We start from the raw sequence: 25,158 nt of genomic DNA, 5'->3' as shown, positions 1-25,158 counted from the left end.
TTCCTCTATCGGGCTCTCCTCTATGTCAGCCTCTTCTAAAGAGTCACGTAGAGTGGATGCTGTGGTATTAAATCAGAGTCCCCTTTCAGGACCGAGGGAGCCATCCCCAGCTGCCTACAGACATGTCTGGGACAGCTCATGGCAGAATCCCTCTCTGGGAATCCTGGGAAGCTGTGTCCGTCAGTTTCCATTATGGCAACAAAACACCTGAGATAATCGACTTATAAAGAGGAAAGGTTTATATTGGCTCACAGTTTTGGAGGTTTCAGTCCATGGCCAGACAGACCCATTGCCTCTGGGTTTGTGGCGAGGCAACACGTCAAGATAGGGGAGAGCAGACTGCTCACCTCTTGGGCAGGAAGCGAACAACAGAGGAAGTAAGGCGTGGGTCCCGCGATCCCCCTCCGTCTCCCGAAGACCTCCCCTTAGGTCGTGCCTCTTAAAGGTTCTGCCGCTTCCCAGTGATGCCACACTGGGGGCATTTAAGGTTCAAGTCACTGCAGTGACTCAAGAGAGCCACCTTAGGTCTGCTCCTGCCCCCGACCAGGACGGCCTGTGTCCAGTGATGATTGAACTTGGGCAGAAGGTGAAGGCTGGGAAGTCTCTGAAGGGCCTGGCAGCTCCGGAGACCCCCGCCAGCTGAGCCCCACCTCTGGCCGGTCCTTTGCTGCCCAGCAGACACTGATGCGGGAGCCCTGCCTGACAATCCCTGGCCGAGGGAAGGCCCCTGGCCCGGCCTGCAGGGCCCCAGAGGCAGGGACCTGTCCCAGACGTCTCCTCCGTGAGGGCACATGTGGCAGGGAGACCAGGAGCTCGGGGAGAGGCTGGGATCCACAGGCAGCCTCAGCAGGGCCCTCAGGGCCCAGAGCCTCCACCAGTGCTGCAGCCCAGGCAGAGCTGACCTGGATGCCACTTCTTCAGGCCAGATGTCCCCCTTTCCAGGACGGAGATCCGCTCTTCAGGACCATCAGGCTCCGTGTGGGTCAGACGAGCAGATGTGACCATGAACAGAATGTGGGGTCACGAAACAGTAGCTGCAGTGTTCCTGTCAGTCTGAGCGGCATCCTCTGCTGCGTCCGATGCCCCTCGGAAACGCAGGTTGGCATTTAACTGCCAGCGTGACGTGCTGAGTGGTGACCAGCAGATGAGGCATCACCCTGTAAATGGACTCAGGTCACTATCACGGGCGTAGACTTCCAGAAAGGGGTGAGCTCGGGCCGGTTTTCACCTCCATCCCAGTGCCCTCCACCATGTTGGGACGGACAGTGCTCAGGTCCTGGCCAGGCCCCAGCACCTGGCCTCTCAGCCCCCAGAGCGCTGAGCTCTGTTCTTGCCGCTCTCAGGCAGGGTACCAGAGCAGCACACATGGACGGGGCCGCCGCTTGGTGGCTCTCTGCCTCGAATGCTCTTCCCCAGGTTGAAGCCAGGGCCTCTCCTGGTTCAGGTTCAGCTCCAGGTCGCCCACAGAGCAGCGTCCCTTCCCCTCCTGACCAGGCTGCCTGCCCCACTCCACATCTGCTTTTCTTGCTGTGAACCAGTCACACGTTCCCCCATGTGTGGACCTGTCTGGAACTGTTGGTCCACCAGTCCACTGCAAGGGCTGGACCTAAAGCCACAGGCCATGAGCTGTCCTCCTTCACCCTTGGTCACTCCTCACACCTTCCTGGAGGGCCGACTCCTCGGGAGAAATGCTAAGCAGTGCACAGGCTCTCTGCTGACACCAAGGGACAGTGTCCCTGGTGGCTCCTCAGCTGATATGAGAGGGACATGTGTCCGTGATACCCTGGTGCCATGTCTGCCTCTCTAGGGACAAGTGTCCCTGGTGTCCTGGTGCCATGTCTGCCTCTTTAGGGACACGTATTCCTGGTGTCCTGGTGCCATGTCTGCCTCTCTAGGGACAAGTGTCCCTGGTGTCCTGGTGCCATGTCTGCCTCTCTAGGGACACGTGTCCCTGGTGTCCTGGTGCCTTGTCTGCCTCTCTAGGGACACGTGTCCCTGGTGTCCTGGTGCCATGTCTGCCTCTCTAGGGACACGTGTCCCTGGTGTCCTGGTGCCATGTCTGCCTCTCTAGGGACACGTGTCCCTGGTGTCCTGGTGCCATGTCTGCCTCTCTAGGGACACGTGTTCCTGGTGTTCTGGTGCCTTGTCTGCCTTTCCAGGAGCACGTGTCCTTGGTTCGCTGGTGCCCGTCTGCCTTCTAGGGACACGCATCCTTGGCACCCTGGTGGCTCGTCTGCCTCAGGCCATTCTGTGCCACAAACAACACTGTGACGTTCGATCAGAGTGGCAGCTTCTCCCTTCTGTGCTCTTTCTGTGGAAACCAGAATGGGCAAAGTCCCGGGGAAGCCTCTCTTCATCGCTCCCGTGCCTGTCCCTGGCCTGCCTGGGCCGGTCTCCCTGGGGTGGCAGGTGGCAGCGGACAGGTGGCAGGTCCCGAGTGGCATCCTAGCTGGATGTCACTCTCTTTGCCTCCCTAATCCCGGGCCCTTGTGGAAGGTGGATTGGAGCCAGCTCCAGACGGCCGACTCTCTCTGTCTCACAGTTTGAGCAGCAGCGCCTTTCTGCTGCCAGCAATGCTGCAGTTTTAAATGTGTCCCCTGAAGTTCTCATGCTGCAGATGTGTCCCCACATGCACATGCTGACGGTACCTGGAGGTGGCCCAGGGAGGTAGGTGGCACTAGATGAGGTCACGAGGTGGAGCCCCATTGGTGGCCTCTTGAGACCAGGGCAGAGATCTGAACCGGCCGACTAGCTCTGATGGCCCTGCGGTGCCGTCTGCCATGTCACGACGCAGCAAGAGGCCCTCCCAGATGCAGAGCAGGTGCGGCAGCACGTGCTCTTGGACTTCCAGGCTTTCAGAACTGTGAGGTGAATGAACTGCTGGTTTTTGTACATTATCTGGTCTCAGGTACTTTGTTATAGCAACAAAAGTGGACTCAGATGGACAGAGTGCCGTTTCTGCACTCAGCAAGCCTCCCCTCTGCAGCCAGAGCCCGTAGCCCACCTTGCACCTCCACCTTGGATTTCTCAGCATCATTTGTCCATCTGGCATCCGCACAGGGTCATCTTGCTGAATCCCTGAGGGGGAGTCCTTCACATACCAACCCTCCTTGCTTCCGCAGAGTGGAATCTCTCATACTCTGGGATAGAGAGCACAGGGTGAACAAACATCACACCCTTTGTGAGCTGTTCACTGGAGGAGGGAGTACTTGGCACAGAGGCTTGGTCCCTCAGCCTCTGGGGACTCGCCTGAAACTGAGCCAGAGCCTCATTAGTACTTCACCTGGTGTCTTTCCCTTCTCCCTGAGGCTCCAGAGGGCAAGTGGATGGTGCTTGCTTTACTCTGGAATTTCCAGGTCACAGAACAGTGCCCGGGTGGGGCACACACTCTGTAAACACCTGTAGAGTGAAAGAACTAAGCTATTTCCAGAGTGCCACGTTCTCGAGGCACCTGTGAACATGGCTTCAGTCCTGGCTCACCTCAGTCTTCATGAAAGGAATACCACACGGCAGACCTCGTGCTCTGAAGGGCAGAGCCCGCTAGGTGCTCTGCTCTCCAGCTGTGGAGGTGGGGCTGGAGAAGCACGAGCAGGTGGAGAAGCCAGGACCGTCAGCAATGTCCTGTGCTTTCACTTGCAGCAGTGGGCATTTTATTGGAACCTGCAATACTGTAGCAAAGGAAATGAGCATTTTCTTGTTCCCAAATAATGTGTTCTGCATTAGGGTTGAATCTGCCCTCCATTAAATTTATTAACTAGTACGTAATTAGTTTCAGGCAGCCTGCATATTGCAGATTAATTAGGTATTAAGTTCTTTGTGCTGACACCTAACAATTTCTTTCAATTGATCAACGTGGTGGAAGTGTTGATATTTGCTTTGGATGGAGTCTAAGTATTAAAACATGTGATACAAAAGAAGCCACAGTAAGTGCTCAGTAAATACCAGCTGTTGAACACAGCATTATCTTGAATATCACATTGGGTAAGTTTAGAAATCTTTCTCATTTGTAGGACCATAGCTAGTCTTTACTGAAGGATTGTACTAGTGCTTTCTAAATATTGGCAGATAATTACGTTATTTCCAAGGTTCTTTCCTGTCAACTCCTAGAGTGAATGAATGTCTCCAATTTCTTGTTAAACTTAGGTTAATTGAGCTACTCACAGAGAGCCAATTGCACTGTGTACTAAGTACATATTATTGTTTACATGCATTAATTTAAATTTCACCACATACTTTTGAGGAAGCTGCTAAAATTATAAAAAAGAACTTTTGAAATCCTCTTGCTGCAGGTGAGACTGAGTTTGCAGGTAGGCTGAGCAAGCCCCAGGACCCACAAGCGGGAGGGCCACGCTCCTGGCCACTGTGCTGTTCTGACACATGCCCTGAACAGAGCTGCCCAGCTGGGGTTCTGCAAGCAAGGAAGCAAACCTGGTCAGCTAATAAATATTTGTTGACTGATCAATTACCAGGCACAAGGGTCTGAGAGACAGCAGTGAGGAGGTGTCTCACTGTGCTGGATGAGACCAAGGGCGTACGAGTGTGTCATGTGGAAACTCACCACATTATGACCGGCTGTTCCTTTCAACAAGTTCTAATTGAGAGACCGTCCTTCACAAGCCCCGTGTTTGATTTGTGGAGGGTGAGGAAGTGATGGGAACGTGCTCTTCGCTAGCATGTCATCTTGCCCCCTTGGATCTGATACACCCTATTGAGTGTCGGCCTCCGTAGTCTGTGATTCTGGGAAGTCATCTCCTTACTCCAGTGACACCGTGACTTCTCTGAACTGGTCCCAGCATTCTTCCCGGGGTCTGAAGAGTTTTCCCTGACGGCTCACGGTGCAGCTGCTGTGCTGGCAAGAAGGACCAGGTGCATGCAGTGCTGGGAGTCAAGGTCCACAGCGAGGGAAAACTGGTGATTGAATCAGTCATGCCAGTTTGGGAAACAATGACTGAATAACCGGAAGACCTAGAATAGAGGAACACGTCTGGAGGTCGCCCGTCTGGAGGTCGCCCGTCATGGTGAATGCGGTCCACGGCTGGATTGGATGAGGTCCGAGGCTGATTTGGATGGGACAGCCTGGCGCTGTGTGTGACACGTGTGTGAGGACAGATGCATACCCCTCGTGATGTCCTGTGTGCCTCTGTGAGTGTCGTTCTGAAGTGAGGAGCCTGGTGAGAGGCTGCGTCCTGAGCAAGTCTCGGTTCCCGAGTTTATTCCAGAACCTCAACCACAAGAGCCTGGTGGTGCCCACGTGCTTTCTGCACAGGTGATCTCACTGAGGAAGCTGGTACAAGTGGAAGTAGCAGGTGCCCACTCCCCGTGCACCCACGCCTCCACGGGAAGACAGACCTGCTCTCTGCCAATGCAGAAGCCCCATTCTGGGGTAGGAGCATCTCAGGACGCTAGTGGAGCAGCACCGGCCGAGCGCACTGGCCATGCCGCGTGGCTGCTCCAGCGCCCTCCTGCTGGTCAAGCCTGGAACTGCGTGGGTGAGGCCTGGCTCCCTTTCCACCAGTCTGGATCCCTGTTTCCTATGGTCCTTGCGTCCCTGCAGAGCTGGGGACTCTTCCTCCCTTCGGGCACCGACCCCATTCTTAGTTTCCGATTCTGTCAATATTGGAAGTCCAGCCCCCTTTCAGGTGGCTTCACCTGAGTTCTCTTCTTCCCTGTCTTCTCGGTTAACAAACAGCAGCTCTGATGTCCGCAGGCGTGCCACAGCCCCGGGCGGGGGGCACGTCCAACCTCAGTGTGCTGCTTCCTGTCTGCTGGACTGTGCTCTCTGCTGGCTTGGTACTCGCAGCGAGCTTTGTCAGCATGTGCAGGCGGAAGTGGGCAGGCAGGTCCTCGGCAACCCTTCTCAGGGGTCGTTCACGTATTGGGGACTCCAAGTCTGAGACCACAAGTCTTCCTAGGCCAAATTAGTCACTGCTCAACAGCAAGAAAAGCCTGGCAGCATCGCCATCTAACCTGTCCATGTGTGAAATGTTAGTGTAGCACGGGGCACACTGCCTCTGAGGCGTGTGGTCATCTCTCCTCCTCACCGAGGGCCCACAGTCCCTGTGGAAGCCTTGATTATGAATGTTCTCTGGGCTCAGTCGGCACTGGAGCAGATGAGAACACAGCCCTCAGTGGTAGAGGCCAGGGGAGGACTTCCCGCCTCAGTGGGTCCTTCTCAAGTCCTCTCTGCTCAGTTATGGCAGCCGGCTCCCAGGGAGGAGGTGAGGCAGGATGACCAGCCAGCCCTGTGCCACAGTCAGCAGGGGAGCTGCAGCAGGACCGGCAGCCCAGCCTCGCAGGCTGCCCTGCCCGCAGTGCTCCACACATGGTGCCCTGGCCGTGTTCCTGCTTTGAAAGGAGAAGGCCTCTGAAGTCCCCCACAAGGCCTGCTTTGTTGTTTGGGGCCAGGTAGCGATTCCCTGGGTAGGTCTGCTTCACATTTGCATTCTAAGCGAATTACAAATGATAAATGCATGTGTGCGTACACATTTACACGCACATACTCAGTTTGTTGGGATCTCTGCCAACATCTGGAGAGACGGAGTTACGAAGGGATGGGTGAGGAGGGGTGGCATTGTACCTGTGTGGCAACTGTGAGCGGTGAAGCTTTTAACAGGCCAAGGTAACCTTTGTAAAGTCTTGCCAACGTTACCCCAAGATGATAGAAAAGAAAAGCGCAATATTTTACTCTGGGCAGCTCTGAGTAGGAGTCCTACTGTAAGAGGAGGTTTCACTAAGCTGTGAGTCCTCACTCTGTGTGTGTGTGTGTGTGTGTGTGTGTGTGTGTGCACATGACGTGGACACCAAAGGGGCCTCTTCTGGGCTTCCCACCTAGGACACTTTTAACCAGAGTCACCAAAGGCACCCGGGAAAGACAGATGATGCTCAGTTTGCCTACTCACAGAGGCAGGGAGGTCTGTCACCTGTAAAGCCATGTTTAGACGTCAGAAAGGAAATAGTAGCAGATATTTAAAACTGCTTGCATCTGGTTTCTGTTAAAAGCAGTCTTTAGACCATCAGGCATATTATTGCTGTGTTTTACTATGTTGTAAAAAAACAAAAGGCAAGATAATGTTCAATTGAGCAGATTATTAGGTAAGTGCTTTATTATCAATATCAGCTACCACCCAAAGCAGCTGTCAACAAAAATAATTTTGTTTGTTGCCCGAATTTTTTAACAAATCAGTTATTGGAATTTTAGGTTATTTTATCTGTTCTCTTTCGGGGATGGCACCTATGTAATACCCTGTTATTATTTTAAATTTGGCACATGGAATACTTGAGGCAGACAGAGGGAGTTTCAGGCAACCCAAGTTCAGGAGGCCAAGGAGCTGTGGGAACATCGGGCCACGTTACCACGTAAAGAAGATCGCGAAGGCCCCCCTCCATGTGCCTCCTCCTCTTCTGGAAGTGCTGTCTTGTGAAGCAGGGCAGCGGCTCTCCGGACTTGATGCCCATCTGCTGTCCCTGGTTCTCTGATGCTGCTTTTATTCATGCAGTCGACCAACACGTCCTGGCATCTGTCCCGACAGCCTTGGTTCAGGCTCTTGAACACACAGAGGCACAGGCCTCTTCTCATGGTCTGACTCCAGCTCTGCCGCCCATCTTGGCAAGTCCCTGAAGTGCCAGCCCCGGCGTCCTTGTCTGTTGAGTGCTTGGCACCATCTGGGCGAACACTGACCAGCTGCCACTCCTCGGTGCCTGGTCACGCACGTGCTGGCCGGAGCTCAGTGTTGCATGATGAGCTATGGCGCTCTGGCTTTTAGATCCCGTTCCCCCACTACATGTGCTCAGCGGCCCTTAGCTGGCTTTCATACTCTTTGAGTCGATTTATTTCAGTTTTGAGACTGGCTTGCCTCTGAGCTGGGCAAGACTGACTTCTGATGGGTCATTCACTAGCTAGATTGGGTTTTATGTCATTTGTTCTTCCTTTGCATTGGTGCAGATTTATATGAAAACCCCTTTGAGACAAAAACCTATATTAAACTCAACAGTGCTAATTGTTAATGATAAGGAAAATAAGCAGGAAGCAGAGCTTGCTGGAGGCCAGGCAGCCCCTGAGCATCCACACAGCGAGCGCAGACCCGCACACACCCTTGAGGTGGTGAGTCCTGGTCATAAGTAGAGAAGGACTGAGATGCACACTCCTGAAAGTAGCAGCTTTGCAAATTGATGCGAGGAGGGCGTGCCCTGACGTGAATGACTCAGCTCTTAAAGGGCGTGCCCTGGTTCTGCTCTATCTCCATAGAGCCCGGGCACACCATGGCCATCACCACGCATGGACCACGGGGCAGTTGGTGCATGACCTGCCCTTCGGTGTCTTCAGCATGAAGAGGAAGGCCAGCCACCCTGCACACGGGGCGCTGGTTAGACCTGTGCTTCCGTGTCTTGCTCCTTGAACGTGTTACTGAGTGGCAGAAGCCAGCCGGGCAGCCACATGGCACTAGAGCCACCATGGGTGTCCCTTCCATCACAGGCTCAGCATTCCATCCTTCTTTCCTTCCTCCCTTTCTTCATCTAGTGTTTAAACTAGCTTTACCTAAACTTGCTCTCTGCACTTCAGCTGGCTGTTGCTAGGTGACCTGGAGAGTCTTGGGGCAGCAGGTGGAGGTGCAGTGTGGAAAGGTTGCAGGCGATGGCAGCTCCAGCAGCCTGTGCTGGGCTCTTCGCTGTGTGTCAGTCAGCAATCATTTCATCTGTGCATAGCTGGCAGCAACCATTGGGCAACTTCTGACCCATAGGACCACGATAATACGCCTGAGGTTATCAACTTATAAAGAAGAAAGGTTATTTGGGCACATAGTAGCAGGGGTTTCAGCCACCCATGGTTGACTGGCTGCACTGCTTTTGGGTCTGTTGAGGCAGTGCGTGGTGGAGGGTATGCATGGCACACGCACCCCTCTCATGGTGCCCAGGGTCAGAGAGAGAGGAGAAGTGACGGAACTTCCTCCCTCCAGGCCCCACCTCCGAGGGCTTGGCCGCCCCCCAGGAGTACTAAGGGCTGGCCTGAAGCCTTGAGCTCATGGCCTTTGAGGGACATTTGTCCAAACTACAGCATTACCCACCCCCAGCCCCCGCAGGTGCCACTGTGGGAGTCAGGCTGGTCTCCCAGGGCCCAGGCCACACGGGAGGACGGCTGGAGCATGGGTGTGTGTGTGTGCAGCCTCCCTGTGGACTTTGTGCCCTCAAGATGCCCCTCCTCCCTGCAGCTGGCTGCCCTCTTCAGCCTCCCTGGAGGACCCTTGTGCCCCCAGTGCAGGGGACGTCGCCTCTTCACCTTGGTGTCACCATTCCTGCCAAATGGCATCTGTGAGTGGAAACTGTGTTTACAATGTGGGGACAGGGCCAGGCGTCTCCTGCTGACGGGGCGGCCTCGCCTCTCTGCAGGGTGCTCTGCCCAGGTCCCGGCAGCTGCCCCTCTTGGGGCCGAGGCACTTCTCCTCTGGCGGGTTCTCGGGGCTGAGGGCTCACGGCTCTGCACGTCCCAGCTGGACGGCTCTCTGCTGCACACCTGTGAAGGTCCTGCCCAGGCCGGGCTCTGGGACAGCGGCAGGACTGCCCACACTGTGCAGCCTCGCCTGCGCCCTCTGCCACCTGCGTCCCACCTCTGTCCCTCACACTGCCATTCCTGAACGCACAACCACACGTCAGGCCCTCAGCTCTCCCCCTGGGGCCTGCTCTCACCCCCAGAGTGGCCGCCCAGCTGCTCTGACATGCTGGTGTCCACCCTCCGAGGCAGGGACTGCTGTGTGGGAGGCAGGGAGTTCAAGGGGCACCAGGACGGAAGTGCGGTTGACGGTCAGCTCCACACCTGGCCCTGCCGAGGGGGCGAGCGAAGGCTGCATTCTGGCCTGTTTCACTGACTGACAGTGAAGTCTAGCCTTGAGTGAGTGAGGACACTGTAGATCCCTGGGCTGCCCTGGCCTCCGCCCTGCGCCCGCTGCTTTCTAATAGTGGAGAGAGCACTGCAGGGTAGCTCGGAGCAGTGAGCCCTGTCTCCCAGGTGTCCGTCCCTCTCCTACCCCCTGGGCCTCCCTGTGTGGTCCTCTTCCGCTCAGCCCCTCCAGCAGCACCGTGAGAGGGTCACCACGGCGGCAGCAGGGTGGATGTCCTGGGGATGCCTGGCCCGCGAGGCCTCCCTGGTGACCTTCCTCTGTGTGACTACGAGGGGGACTTGTTCCGTACCTGCTTTCTCACACAGGGAGCTAAGAGGGCAGACCAGGCTGCTCAGAGGACAGGCTGGGGCCAGTGGAGGACGTGGCCCTCGGAGGACAGGATCGGCTCTCGGGGACCGGCACCACGCCCTGGTGCGTGGCCCTGCGGCAGGTGGGGTGATGACTTATTCATCACAGGCTGGCTCAACAGCCAGCGGATGAGAACGGCGTGGACCAGGGCGAGTGACTTGCCCTCTGTCTAGCCCCAGGTGGCCTAGGCCACACTGCCTGCCCCTCAGACGCTCCCTGCGGTGAGCAGGTGCCGACGGCTCCCCTGGAGGGACTCTTCTATCGCCCGCCTGTGGCTGGCATCAAGTATCCAGCAGCGTGAGCGTGGACAAAGGCTTGAGATGGGCCAGGAGAGGCTGGCTTCTGACAGCGGGGTGGGCTGGGCTTTGTGTCAGGACCAGGGAAACAGCTGAGGAAGGAGGGCCGCTGAGTGGAGACTGGAAGCGTGGCCACTGAAGTGGCCAGAGTGTGGCAGACTTCGTGACTTGGTGTGCAACACTGGCAGAACTTGTGTGCACGAGGCCGTGGCTCCGAGGAAGGCCATTAGAGGAAGGTGGACCGACCCTGGGCAGTGGGACTGGACGGGACGGCGAGGGTGTACGTGATCCATCCGCTCCTCAGGCCTGGATCTGCGGTGCCTGCTTATTCACCATGCCAGGCTGAGCAAACTCACAGACGCCCCGGGATTCAGAAATTCACGGTCTGGGTGGTGCCCTGACACACGAGCTGGATGTCACATACGTTCTAAAGTCCAGTCGCCGCTCGCAGGGTCAGCGTCTGTGCGTCTGTGAATTCATCTCCCTGCCAGTGGATTTCCGTGGCCCTGCACCGTGGCAGCGCTTGCAGGGTCACGGTGCCCACGAACAGAACCAGTGAGTTCCAGTCGCCCAACGTGTGTCCCCGTGGACAGGGAGCCGGGTGACTCCCTGCCTTCCCGCTCCAGGTTGGTGTGCGGGGCTTTCCGTGCCACCTCTCCCTCCGTGTTCATGATTTCAGGTGACAAGTGCCATCTGTCCTTCCCGAGGACAAGAAGGCCTGCTGCACGCAGTTCTTTCAGGCTTGAATGATAGTGCTGCGGCCACGGGTTCCACGTCGGTCCACTGTGCGTGTCCACCTTGATATCTTGAAGCAAAAGCTCGCAGCCCAGCAGTTGAAAGCAGTGCTGGGACAAGGACAGTGTAGCCAGAAGCCATTGGGAGCCAGGCCCCGGGCGTTTGGAGCAGCACCGTGGAACGTGCCACGTTGACAAACGCACCGAGTGTGTGCCACGTGGCTGAGCCCGGGGTCAGAGTGCAGCCTGAGAGTGGCTCTCGGCACCACGTGCAAGTGGCAGGGTCTTTTCCGAGGTTCTTATGGAAAAGTCTGGACGTGAACTTAAGACCCAGGTCTCCATCTGGAAGCGGCCCTCTGACAGGTGCGGCAGAGAGGGCTGAGGGAGATGGTGTGTGCCTCTGGTTCTCAGTGCTTCGGTTGTTGACTGGTTAGCAGCACGCTGCTCCCACGTCGCAGGAGGGCGCTTCGGTCACTTCCTAGGGCGCATGCCAAACGTCCCGAGGCCGCCGGGCCTCCTTCCTGCCTCCTCCTGAGCAGCGGCTGAGCTTACTCTCAGCGTTGTGCAGCTCACAAGGTGGAAAGCTGACCGAGATCATTTCTCCTGAATTTCCGTTTTCCAATTTTGGATTCTAAAGTGTGGAGACCCAGGAAAGAAATGTTAGCAGGGAGCTTGGAGCATGTCAGAATTAACATCTGACATTTTCACTTACAATAGCACTTTTAAAATACCAATGTGTTTCCTATTTCAGGAAGTGTGCACACACACACACACACACAGGGGTAGGGAGGATGTGCTTTGTACCAGGGAGTTTCACTTCTCCCCTCAGTGCTCGATAAGCCTGTGATTTGTTCTCTGTCTTTCACTCACTCTACTTCTTTTTCCTACACATGGAGAAACAAATCTACAAAAGCAACACAAGTCATATATAGTGCTTTCTACATATGTGCATGTAATAACTGTGGTTGTCAAATGCCACACGGTGTAGCCAAATTCCAACTTCAAGTAAGCAAGTCATTTCTTCCTGTAGCTCAGTCCCCAATTCTATGGGATATGTTTATACTGAAACATTAAATTCTTCATTTTTTATTTAAAATTTGAATTTGACTGCATGTCCTATGTCTTTATCTGCTACAGCTGGCAACCCTAGCAGTCATACAAGAATACTGTACTGTGTGTGTGTGTGTGAGTGTGTATGTGTGTGTGAGTCTGTGTGTGTGAGTGTGTGTGTCTCTGTGTGTGTATGAGTATGTGTGTGAGTGTGTGGTGTGTGTGTGTGAGTGTATGTGTGTGTCTGTGTGTGTATGAGTGTGAGTGTGTGGTGTGTGTGTCTGTGTGCGTGTGTGTCTGTGTGTTTGTGTATGAGTGTGTGTGTGAATGTGTGGTGTGTGTGGGTGTGAGTGTGTGTCTGTATGTGTGCGTGTGTGTCTCTGTGTGTTTGTGTGTGTGTGTGTCTGTATGTGTGCATGTGTCTCTGTGTGTGTGTGTGTGAGTGTGTGGTGTGTGTGGGTGTGTGTGTGTGTCTGTATGTGTACGTGTGTGTCTGTGTGTGTATATGTGTGTGTGTGTGTGTATGAGTGTGTGGTGTATGTGGGGAGGTGTGAGTGTGTGTATGTGTGTGTGAGTGTGCGTGTGTGGCTGTGTGTGTGGGTCTGTGGTGTGTGTGTGAGTGTGAGTGTGTGGTGTGTGTGTGTCTGTGTGCGTGTGTGTGCATGTGTGTGTGGTGTGTGTGAGTGTGAGTGTGTGGTGTGTGTGTCTGTGTGTGTGCATGTGTGTGGTGTGTGTGAGTGTGTGTGCATGTGTGTGTGGTGTGTGTGAGTGTGTGTCTGTATGTGTGCGTGTGTGTGCATGTGTGTGTGGTGTGTGTGAGTGTGTGTGTGTCTGTATGTGTGCGTGTGTGGTGTGTGTGTGTGTGTGTGTCTGTGTGTGTGGTGTGTGTGTGTGTCTGTATGTGTGCGTGTGCGTGTGTGTCTGTGGGTGTGGGTGTGTGTGAGTGATGTGCAGGGGGACACGCCCTCCTGTGTGGATCCCTATCTGCCTGGCTCACTCTGGGCTCCAGCAGACACGATTGTCTGGCTCTTCGGTTCGATGCAGATGAGGGCTCCGTGCCACCAACTGCTCTCTGCTCCACCTGTCACGTGGACGGCAGAACCCTGCGCGGCTGATGAGCCAGCCGGGCTCAGGGTGGCTGGTCAAGCCTGTGTCTGGAGTGACTCCCGCCACGCCCAGCAGTCTTTGGGAAAGGACATCCTGGGATCAGAGCCAGCCTGCAGGTGAAGCCGCACGTGGAAGCCACGGTCGTCTCCCTCGAATCCCGTGCAGCTCGGAGGCTGTAGGGCGCACGCCTCCTCAGCTGCAGGCGCCGGCGGCCATCTCACGGGGTCTGCAGCGTGCGGTGGCTTTTCTTCCTGGCGCCCTCTTCCTGCTCCCTCGTTGGAGTGGACCCTCCGTCTGCGTGTCTGCTCTGGTGACAATGGCGGAGCCTTCCGTGGAGCTTCTGGGGCACTCGTTTGAGACAGCGCATGGTGCAGGGGCCACTTGACGGGCGGTCCTGCCTCTGACTGAGCCCTCCCTGCCCCGTTCTGCAGGCCGGCTGCTGAGCGCCAGTGCGGGTGTGGATCTGCCCGGGGGCTCAGGGCGCTTTAACTCAGGACACCACAGTCTTCCCTCCCCACACTGCTGTCCGAGCTCGGCCACACCAGGGGCAGTGCACATGGCCAGGCCTCGGGAGCAGGCGTGCACGTGTGGGACGCTGACCGTGTGACGAGGTGCCTGGACGCCCCTCAGCCTGGGAAGACGATGGCCAGGCTGAGGCCCAGGTCATCCTCTGGGTCCACGTCCCCCCAGGGCAGGTTTCCGAGTCCCTCTCAGGGTCAGGCGGGCTTTTCCTCGGAGGCCTGACTGGAAACACGTTCGTAACTGCGAGGGCGCTGGCCAGGTCTGCTCCACAGCGCAGCGCCTTTCCTGAGAGAGGCCGTGGCCCTTAACAGGTCCTGTGAAGTAGAAGCCACGGCTGACAACGTTGGACAGCCGGGAGCTCGGGAGTGGCTCCCAGGCCGCAGAGGGCCTGCTGGAGCGGAAGCAGACGCCATCACTCTCTGCTTCGTCCTAGGTACCCTTGTCGATGTGGCCAGATTTCACGCGAATGCAGACGTTGAGTTTATGGACGTCACTCTTAGAGGACTGGGTGAGGAGAGAGCAGACAGCTGTTCCCTACAGAGTTTTTTACTCAGCCCTCCAGCTTAGAATGGAGCTTGCATGTCTTTACGTTTTTGTGCTAGCGGTAGGGGGACACAATACCTTTATTCTGTCTTTATGGGGCACTCAGGGTTCAACCCAGGGCCACGCGTGCCAGGCAAGCGCTGCAGCACGAGCCTCGACCCAGCCCAGCACTTGCATTTTTGAAGGGCAATCTTAAAGCACTAGCAGTGATGCCTTCTCACGTTAAGAAGACCCGAACAATTGACGCGGCAGAAAAATAGGGAGAAATTCAGTCTAAACACCCCAAGACCACAGATGTGGGGAGATGATATGGAAGAGTAAACAATGACTAACATCCCATTTCCTCCGGCCCCGCGATTTAGTCTAAAACCCACTGACCTTTGGAAGCGATGACAGTGGCCGTCTGGAACCCAGCACGGATTCTGGTGGGCTGTTCTGCCTTGAACCAGGCCTTTGTCTATTCATGGGCTGGGAGCTGCTCCCAGCGGCTGGCTTGCGGCCTCTGCGCTGGCTGTCTGCCCACCCTCCCTTCCCCTTGGGGACAAGAAGAGACGTGGGCAACCTGCGAGTGTCACTGCACAGTCTACTCGGCGGTGGAGGACAGCTGCTCTGAGCTCTGAATTCTTTGTCTTTGTGGACACCTTGCTGTTCGGGTCCCCACGGCAGGCTGCCCCAGGGAGTGCCGCGCAGTGGTTAGAGCAGTGTCCTCGGAAGAGACCGCTCTGTGATTCAGGCTGTAGACTCTTCCCTGGATTTCTCAGCTGCCTAGGACCCTGTCTTGGTAGTGGGCATCCTGAGGCCTGGGATGCCTGATCTTGCCCAGAGAAAGGATTCTGCTGCCACCAGAGGGAGCCATTCTGTCCCAAGCAGCTCCCGACTGGCATTCCAGGATGCTCTGGACTAGCCCAGGTACTTGTTCTCGCTCGTAATGTTGTGGGGGAAAACACACACACACACACATCTTTTTTCTAGTTTTTTAATGGGGTGAAGTACTGGGGATTGAATCCAGGGGTGCTTAACCACTGAGTCACATCCCAACCTTTTTTATATTTTATTTAGAGACAGAGTCTGGCTAAGTTGCTTAGGGCCTCATTAAGTTGCTGAGGCTGGCTTTGAACTCCTGATCCTCCTGCCTCAGTCTCCCAAGCCACAATATAATTTTAAATGATCCTACTGTATTACTTAGGATTTGAAAAGTGAAAAAACAAAGATTTTTTTGTTTTGTTTTTTGAAAAGAGACTAATAGAACACAGCTTTATGGAAATAAAAAGACAAGTGTCGTTGTTCTCATTTACTTCTAAGAATTTTTTTTATTTCTTCCCTGATGTCTTCTGTTAACATTGCATAATTCAGTAGCATATTATCTAGTCTCCAGGTATATGAGTAGTTTTTGTTTGTTATTTTATAATCATTTCTAATTGCATTCCATTATGGTCTGATAGGATACAGGGTAGGATCTCTATTTTTTTGTATTTACTAATGGCTTCTTTGTGGCATAGCATATGGTCTATTTTGGAGAAGGATTCATGAGCTGCTGAGAAGAAAGTATATTTGCTCGATGATGGATGAAATACTCTGTAAATATCCATTAAGTCTATATCATTGATTGTATTATTTAGTTCTATAGTTTCTTTGTTCAGAATCCTAAGAAAACTTGGAATGGACCCACCTCTTGACCCAATTATCCCACTCCTCGATTTATACCCAAAGGACTTAAAATCAGCTTACTACAGTGATGCAGCCACATCAATGTTTACAGCAGCCCAGTTCACAATAGCTAGATTGTAGAACCAACCTAGATGCCCTTCAACAGATGAATGGATAAAAAACTCTGGTATATATACACAATGGAATACTATTCAGCCATAAAGAAGAATACTATAATGACATTTGCAAATGAATGGATGGAATTAGAGAATATCATACTAAGTGAAATAAGCCAAGCCCAAAAAAACAAAGGCCGAAAGTTTTCCCTGATAAGTTGAGGATGATATATAATGGGGGTAGGGGGGAATGAGAAAATAATGGGGGAACTTTAGAATATGTAGAAGAAAATGAGAGGGAGGGGGTAATGAAAAATGGTGGAATGAGACAGACATCATTACCCATGTACACGTATGATTACACGGATGGTATGAATCTACATCGTGCACAACCATAGAAACAAAATTATGTATCCCATTTGTGTACAATGAATCAAAATGCAGTCTGTAAAAAATTAAAAGCTAAATAAAAATAACGTAAAAAAGAAAGAAAAAGGAATAGAAGGGAAAAAAAAGACAAGTGGCTTCTAATGCCACAATTTACTTAATGGCAAAAACAAAATGCACCTTTAAAAAAAAATTCTGCACTGAGGATAATCATGGGTGTGGGGACCAAATGGGGGGATGAAAGATTGCACAAAGGGAAGTCATATGGTAAGAAGAGAGGGGGAGGCTACCTTAGTATCAGGGCATGGATAGTACTAGATGACGTGTGTTCTGTGTGAATGACATAATCCTGAAATAGCACATTATTCCAATCCAAATTCTTTTGTGCTGTTCTGCAAGAAGAGCAGGAAAGCATCCGCTTGACGTGACCCTACAGAGAAATGCTCTGTTATCAGCCGTGAGAGGACAGGTCCTGACTGTGTCCTCTCAATGCACTCGTCACCTCGGTGACCTGCGTTGGAGATTTTCTGAGTTAGGATTTAGGTTGTTCTATCGTTTGGATCTCCAGTATCCCCAAAGACCCAGTCCTCCAGGCTCCTGTGCAGCCTGTGACTCTACTGGGAGGTGGGGGAACCTTCAGCAGGTGCGGCCTGATGCAAGGAAGACAGGTCACTGTGGGCAGTAGGCACCCCAGCCCCTTCCTGTCTCTTTTTGATTCTTCATGAACAGCTTTCTCATCTGGGTGCTCCCCCCATGATGTTCTACCTCACCACAGACCCCAAAGCAATTGAACTGGACTCTGAAATTGCAAGCCAAGATAAACTTTCCCTTCATATAAGTTGATTGATTTCAGGTATTCTGTTATAGTAATGGCAAGCAGACAAACGGGATATAACGAAATGTGTGCACACCAGTGTGTCGAAGGATACGAATACACCAACGTGTTTAAACTCAAGAAATGTGTAAAATAATCCTGAGATTAGATTGAACAGAATGTAAAATGAATAAATGTAATATTGTTTCAATAGTAATAGCATAAGCAGCTAAAATTCGCAATTCAGTAGAGGACTGACTTGTGGATATTGGGTAGCTTCTCCCAAGAACGCCCACTGTGGATTGAAAACTCATATTAAGCAGCATTTCAAAAACTCTATATGATTTGTGCTCCTCCTGAGAAGCAGGCCTGGCATGCCTAGGCGCAGGGGTATGGAGAAGGTCCAGAGCCCGTGCCAACGGGTCCAGCTCTGGGTGGGAAAGGAGAGAGAGCAGGAGGCTTGGGAGTAAGGAAGTCCCAGTCTTCCTCATGATAACACAGCACAATGAGCCCCAGGGAGGCTACAAGAGCACAGAGTTATAGCACAGCTATGCCAGTGAGCAGCCTGCGGGAGGGTGTTGAAGGGAAGGAGAAGAAGGAGCGACGGACGTGTCATTCAGTGCAGATCAGGGAGGTGGGCCTTCCACAGGTCAAGAGGGGCAACAGCAGGAGGAAGACCTTAGGAGCGGGAGGAGCAGACATCAGAGGAGAGAAGCACATTCCCATCCAGAGCCGGGGGCGGCACAGCACAGCAGCCCAGCCCAGCAGCCCAGAGGAACACGGGGTGAGGGAAGGTTCCAGAATGACCACCTTGGCACACTGCACTGGCAACTGCAGACAGGGCTCCTGTCCTGCAGGGAGTGCTGCTGTCACCTGGGGTCAGTGTGTCCTGTAGGTGCTGCTGTCACCTGGGGTCAGTGTGTCCTGTAGGTGCTCCTGTCACTGGAGTCAGTGTGTCCTGTAGGTGCTCCTGTCACTGGAGTCAGTGTGTCCTGTAGGTGTCCCTGTCACTGGAGTCAGTGTGTCCTGTAGGTCCTCCTGTCACTGGAGGCAGTGTGTCCTGTAGGTGTCCCTGTCACTGGAGTCAGTGTGTCCTGTAGGTGTCCCTGTCACTGGAGTCAGTGTGTCCTGTAGGTGCTCCTGTCACTGGAGTCAGTGTGTCCTGTAGGTGTCCCTGTCACTGGAGTCAGTGTGTCCTGTAGGTGCTCCTGTCACTGGAGTCAGCGTGTCCTGTAGGTGCTGCTGTCACCTGGGGTCAGTGTGTCCTGTAGGTGCTCCTGTCACTGGAGTCAGTGTGTCCTGTAGGTGCTCCTGTCACTGGAGTCAGTGTGTCCTGTAGGTGCTCCTGTCAGTGGAGTCAGTGTGTCCTGTAGGTGTTCCTGTCACTGGAGTCAGTGTGTCCTGTAGGTGCTCCTGTCACTGGAGTCAGTGTGTCCTGTAGGTGTCCCTGTCACTGGAGTCAGTGTGTCCTGTAGGTGCTCCTGTCACTGGAGTCAGTGTGTCCTGTAGGTGCTCCTGTCACTGGAGTCAGCGTGTCCTGTAGGTGTTCCTGTCCTGGAGTCAGTGTGTCCTGTAGTTGTTCCTGTCACTGGAGTCAGTGTGTCCTGTAGGTGCTCCTGTCACTGGAGTCAGCGTGTCCTCTAGGTGCTCCTGTCAGTGGAGTCAGTGTGTCCAGTAGGTGTTCCTGTCACTGGAGTCAGTGTGTCCTGTAGGTGTTCCTGTCACTGGAGTCAGTGTGTCCTGTAGTTGTTCCTGTCACTGGAGTCAGTGTGTCCTGTAGGTTCTCCTGTCACTGGAGTCAGTGTGTCCTGTAGTTGTTCCTGTCACTGGAGTCAGTGTGTCCTGTAGGTGCTCCTGTCACTGGAGTCAGTGTGTCCAGTAGGTGTTCCAGTCACTGGAGTCAGTGTGTCCTGTAGATGTTCCTGTCACTGGAGTCAGTGTGTCCTGTAGATGTTCCTGTCACTGGAGTCAGTGTGTCCTGTAGGTGCTCCTGTCACTGGAGTCAGTGTGTCCTATAGGTGTTCCTGTCACTGGAGTCAGTGTGTCCTGTAGGTGCTCCTGTCACTGGAGTCAGTGTGTCCTGTAGGTTCTCCTGTCACTGGAGTCAGTGTGTCCTGTAGTTGTTCCTGTCACTGGAGTCAGTGTGTCCTGTAGGTGCTCCTGTCACTGGAGTCAGTGTGTCCTCTAGATGCTCCTGTCACTGGAGTCAGTGTGTCCTCTAGATGCTCCTGTCCTGGAGTCAGTGTGTCCTGTAGGTGTTCCTGTCACTGGAGTCAGCGTGTCCTGTAGGTGCTCCTGTCAGTGGAGTCAGTGTGTCCTGTAGGTGTTCCTGTCACTGGAGTCAGTGTGTCCTATAGGTGTTCCTGTCACTGGAGTCAGTGTGTCCTGTAGGTGCTCCTGTCACTGGAGTCAGTGTGTCCTGTAGGTTCTCCTGTCACTGGAGTCAGTGTGTCCTGTAGTTGTTCCTGTCACTGGAGTCAGTGTGTCCTGTAGGTGCTCCTGTCACTGGAGTCAGTGTGTCCTGTAGATGTTCCTGTCACTGGAGTCAGTGTGTCCTGTAGATATTCCTGTCACTGGAGTCAGTGTGTCCTGTAGGTGCTCCTGTAACTGGAGTCAGTGTGTCCTGTAGGTGCTGCTGTCACTGGAGTCAGTGTGTCCTGTAGGTGTCCCTGTCACTGGAGTCAGTGTGTCCTCTAGGTGCTCCTGTCCTGGAGTCAGTGTGTCCTGTAGGTGTTCCTGTCACTGGAGTCAGCGTGTCCTGTAGGTGCTCCTGTCAGTGGAGTCAGTGTGTCCTGTAGGTGTTCCTGTCACTGGAGTCAGTGTGTCCTATAGGTGTCCCTGTCACTGGAGTCAGTGTGTCCTGTAGGTGTCCCTGTCACTGGAGTCAGTGTGTCCTGTAGGTGTCCCTGTCACTGGAGTCAGTGTGTCCTGTAGGTGTCCCTGTCACTGGAGTCAGTGTGTCCTGTAGGTGCTCCTGTCACTGGAGGCAGTGTGTCCTGTAGGTGTCCCTGTCACTGGAGTCAGTGTGTCCTGTAGGTGCTCCTGTCACTGGAGGCAGTGTGTCCTGTAGGTGCTCCTGTCACTGGAGTCAGTGTGTCCTGTAGGTGTCCCTGTCACCTGAGTCAGTGTGTCCTGCAGGTGCTCCTGTCACCGGAGTCAGTGTGTCCTGTAAGTGCTCCTGTCACTGCTGTCAGTGTGTCCTGTAGGTATTCCCCTCACTGGAATCAGTGTGTAATGTAGATGTTCCTGTCAGTGGAGTCAGTGTGTCCTGTAGGTGCTCCTGTCACTGGAGTCAGTGTGTCCTCTAGATGCTCCTGTCACTGGAGTCAGTGTGTCCTCTAGATGCTCCTGTCCTGGAGTCAGTGTGTCCTGTAGGTGTTCCTGTCACTGGAGTCAGCGTGTCCTGTAGGTGCTCCTGTCAGTGGAGTCAGTGTGTCCTGTAGGTGTTCCTGTCACTGGAGTCAGTGTGTCCTATAGGTGTTCCTGTCACTGGAGTCAGTGTGTCCTGTAGGTGCTCCTGTCACTGGAGTCAGTGTGTCCTGTAGGTTCTCCTGTCACTGGAGTCAGTGTGTCCTGTAGTTGTTCCTGTCACTGGAGTCAGTGTGTCCTGTAGGTGCTCCTGTCACTGGAGTCAGTGTGTCCAGTAGGTGTTCCTGTCACTGGAGTCAGTGTGTCCTGTAGATGTTCCTGTCACTGGAATCAGTGTGTCCTGTAGATGTTCCTGTCACTGGAGTCAGTGTGTCCTGTAGGTGCTCCTGTAACTGGAGTCAGTGTGTCCTATAGGTGTTCCTGTCACTGGAGTCAGTGTGTCCTGTAGGTGCTCCTGTCACTGGAGTCAGTGTGTCCTGTTGGTGCTCCTGTCACTGGAGTCTGTGTGTCCTCTAGATGCTCCTGTCACTGGAGTCAGTGTGTCCTCTAGATGCTCCTGTCACTGGAGTCAGTGTGTTCTGTAGGTGTTCCTGTCACTGGAGTCAGCGTGTCCTGTAGGTGCTCCTGTCAGTGGAGTCAGTGTGTCCTGTAGGTGTTCCTGTCACTGGAGTCAGTGTGTCCTATAGGTGTTCCTGTCACTGGAGTCAGTGTGTCCTGTAGGTGCTCCTGTCAGTGGAGTCAGTGTGTCCTGTAGGTTCTCCTGTCACTGGAGTCAGTGTGTCCTGTAGTTGTTCCTGTCACTGGAGTCAGTGTGTCCTGTAGGTTCTCCTGTCACTGGAGTCAGTGTGTCCTGTAGTTGTTCCTGTCACTGGAGTCAGTGTGTCCTGTAGGTGCTCCTGTCACTGGAGTCAGTGTGTCCTCTAGATGCTCCTGTCACTGGAGTCAGTGTGTCCTCTAGATGCTCCTGTCCTGGAGTCAGTGTGTCCTGTAGGTGTTCCTGTCACTGGAGTCAGCGTGTCCTGTAGGTGCTCCTGTCAGTGGAGTCAGTGTGTCCTGTAGGTGTTCCTGTCACTGGAGTCAGTGTGTCCTATAGGTGTTCCTGTCACTGGAGTCAGTGTGTCCTGTAGGTGCTCCTGTCACTGGAGTCAGTGTGTCCTGTAGGTTCTCCTGTCACTGGAGTCAGTGTGTCCTGTAGTTGTTCCTGTCACTGGAGTCAGTGTGTCCTGTAGGTGCTCCTGTCACTGGAGTCAGTGTGTCCTGTAGATGTTCCTGTCACTGGAGTCAGTGTGTCCTGTAGATATTCCTGTCACTGGAGTCAGTGTGTCCTGTAGGTGCTCCTGTAACTGGAGTCAGTGTGTCCTGTAGGTGCTGCTGTCACTGGAGTCAGTGTGTCCTGTAGGTGTCCCTGTCACTGGAGTCAGTGTGTCCTCTAGGTGCTCCTGTCCTGGAGTCAGTGTGTCCTGTAGGTGTTCCTGTCACTGGAGTCAGCGTGTCCTGTAGGTGCTCCTGTCAGTGGAGTCAGTGTGTCCTGTAGGTGTTCCTGTCACTGGAGTCAGTGTGTCCTATAGGTGTCCCTGTCACTGGAGTCAGTGTGTCCTGTAGGTGTCCCTGTCACTGGAGTCAGTGTGTCCTGTAGGTGTCCCTGTCACTGGAGTCAGTGTGTCCTGTAGGTGTCCCTGTCACTGGAGTCAGTGTGTCCTGTAGGTGCTCCTGTCACTGGAGGCAGTGTGTCCTGTAGGTGTCCCTGTCACTGGAGTCAGTGTGTCCTGTAGGTGCTCCTGTCACTGGAGGCAGTGTGTCCTGTAGGTGCTCCTGTCACTGGAGTCAGTGTGTCCTGTAGGTGTCCCTGTCACCTGAGTCAGTGTGTCCTGCAGGTGCTCCTGTCACCGGAGTCAGTGTGTCCTGTAAGTGCTCCTGTCACTGCTGTCAGTGTGTCCTGTAGGTATTCCCCTCACTGGAATCAGTGTGTAATGTAGATGTTCCTGTCAGTGGAGTCAGTGTGTCCTGTAGGTGCTCCTGTCACTGGAGTCAGTGTGTCCTCTAGATGCTCCTGTCACTGGAGTCAGTGTGTCCTCTAGATGCTCCTGTCCTGGAGTCAGTGTGTCCTGTAGGTGTTCCTGTCACTGGAGTCAGCGTGTCCTGTAGGTGCTCCTGTCAGTGGAGTCAGTGTGTCCTGTAGGTGTTCCTGTCACTGGAGTCAGTGTGTCCTATAGGTGTTCCTGTCACTGGAGTCAGTGTGTCCTGTAGGTGCTCCTGTCACTGGAGTCAGTGTGTCCTGTAGGTTCTCCTGTCACTGGAGTCAGTGTGTCCTGTAGTTGTTCCTGTCACTGGAGTCAGTGTGTCCTGTAGGTGCTCCTGTCACTGGAGTCAGTGTGTCCAGTAGGTGTTCCTGTCACTGGAGTCAGTGTGTCCTGTAGATGTTCCTGTCACTGGAGTCAGTGTGTCCTGTAGATGTTCCTGTCACTGGAGTCAGTGTGTCCTGTAGGTGCTCCTGTAACTGGAGTCAGTGTGTCCTATAGGTGTTCCTGTCACTGGAGTCAGTGTGTCCTGTAGGTGCTCCTGTCACTGGAGTCAGTGTGTCCTGTTGGTGCTCCTGTCACTGGAGTCTGTGTGTCCTCTAGATGCTCCTGTCACTGGAGTCAGTGTGTCCTCTAGATGCTCCTGTCACTGGAGTCAGTGTGTCCTGTAGGTGCTCCTGTCACTGGAGTCAGTGTGTCCTGTAGATGTTCCTGTCACTGGAGTCAGTGTGTCCTGTAGATGTTCCTGTCACTGGAGTCAGTGTGTCCTGTAGGTGCTCCTGTCACCTGAGTCAGTGTGTCCTGTAGGTGCTGCTGTCACTGGAGTCAGTGTGTCCTGTAGGTGTCCCTGTCACTGGAGTCAGTGTGTCCTGTAGGTGTTCCTGTCCTGGAGTCAGTGTGTCCTCTAGGTGCTCCTGTCCTGGAGTCAGTGTGTCCTGTAGGTGTTCCTGTCACTGGAGTCAGCGTGTCCTGTAGGTGCTCCTGTCACTGGAGTCAGTGTGTCCTGTAGGTGTTCCTGTCACTGGAGTCAGTGTGTTCTGTAGGTGTCCCTGTCACTGGAGTCAGTGTGTCCTCTAGGTGCTCCTGTCCTGGAGTCAGTGTGTCCTGTAGGTGTTCCTGTCACTGGAGTCAGCGTGTCCTGTAGGTGCTCCTGTCAGTGGAGTCAGTGTGTCCTGTAGGTGTTCCTGTCACTGGAGTCAGTGTGTCCTGTAGGTGCTCCTGTCAGTGGAGTCAGTGTGTCCTGTAGGTGTTCCTGTCACTGGAGTCAGTGTGTCCTGTAGGTGCTCCTGTCACTGGAGTCAGTGTGTCCTGTAGATGCTCCTGTCACTGGAGTCAGTGTGTCCTGTAGGTGTTCCTGTCACTGGAGTCAGTGTGTCCTTGAGGTGCTCCTGTCACTGGAGTCAGTGAGTCCTGGAGGTGCGCCTGTCTCTTGGAGTCCTTGGAGAATGCTGTCCACTGCCTGCTGCTCTCAGCACAGCACTCATGGCCACATTTCTCCCTTTTTTAGAGAAGACCTTTTAGCTAGAGAAATGAAGACGTTGGAATAATTAATCTTCGTTCTCACCTTTTTTTAACGTTTCATGTTATACGATTTCTCATCAGAAATACAGTTTTCAGTTGCATGCACCTCATTTTATTCGTATTGATAATGTGAGTTCTATTTACTTTTTTCATTAAAATATTGAATTTCACTGAGGAGACACAGATCCCCACTTTGCCTGGTTGGCATTTTGCAGGGCAGGGTTGGAAACCCTGGTTCTGAGTTCTAATTCTGTACTGTTTCCTAGCCTCCCCGCTGCTCCTGTGCACGTGGGTGCACATTCCAGAGCCTCCCTCCTGGAGCCCACCGCCCTGGTCTCAGGGATGGTGAAAGCCGATGTCTTAGCAGACAAAATGCCCTGGTCACAAGGTTGGAAGGCGTGGAAGATCTTAAGCCTGGGTCTGCAGGCTCCTCCTCTGCATGAGAATATTCACCTTTTAATTTCCTGTCTTTGAGTACGTTTGGGTTAAAAATCAAGGGAGGAGCAGAGACACCGGAAGAAGCCGCAGCTGCTGTGGGAAGTGGCCGGCTCGAAGAGTGGGGATCCCGCGGGCAGCGCTGCGGAGCCATTTTTCGGCCCTGTTGACACGATACCACTTCTCTCCGAAGGCAAGGGAGGAAAAGAGGCGTTTGCAGAGATTTTTCTTGAGAATGTACGTATAATGCCATGATGCCAAAAGTTATTTCAAGAGGAAATGGATGGTGTTGTAGAAAAATATGAGTGAAATTTACTCAAGAGATTAAAACTTGAAATGATCGATTTCCACAAATGGA

At 53.6% G+C, this 25,158-nt stretch overlaps 1 protein-coding gene across 1 annotated transcript in view; it reads left to right on the top strand.

The window, feature by feature from the left end:
* PIEZO2 (piezo type mechanosensitive ion channel component 2) overlaps nucleotides 1–25,158 on the top strand; it is a 356,262-nt gene that overhangs the window by 81,652 nt on the left and 249,452 nt on the right. The gene's annotated exons all lie outside the window — the stretch shown is intronic.

The sequence above is a fragment of the Sciurus vulgaris genome (genome assembly GCF_902686455.1).
Source record: "Sciurus vulgaris genome assembly, chromosome: 13".
In the NCBI taxonomy this organism is placed as follows: Eukaryota; Metazoa; Chordata; class Mammalia; order Rodentia; family Sciuridae; genus Sciurus; species Sciurus vulgaris.
This window is presented reverse-complemented; position numbering and strand designations above follow the sequence as displayed.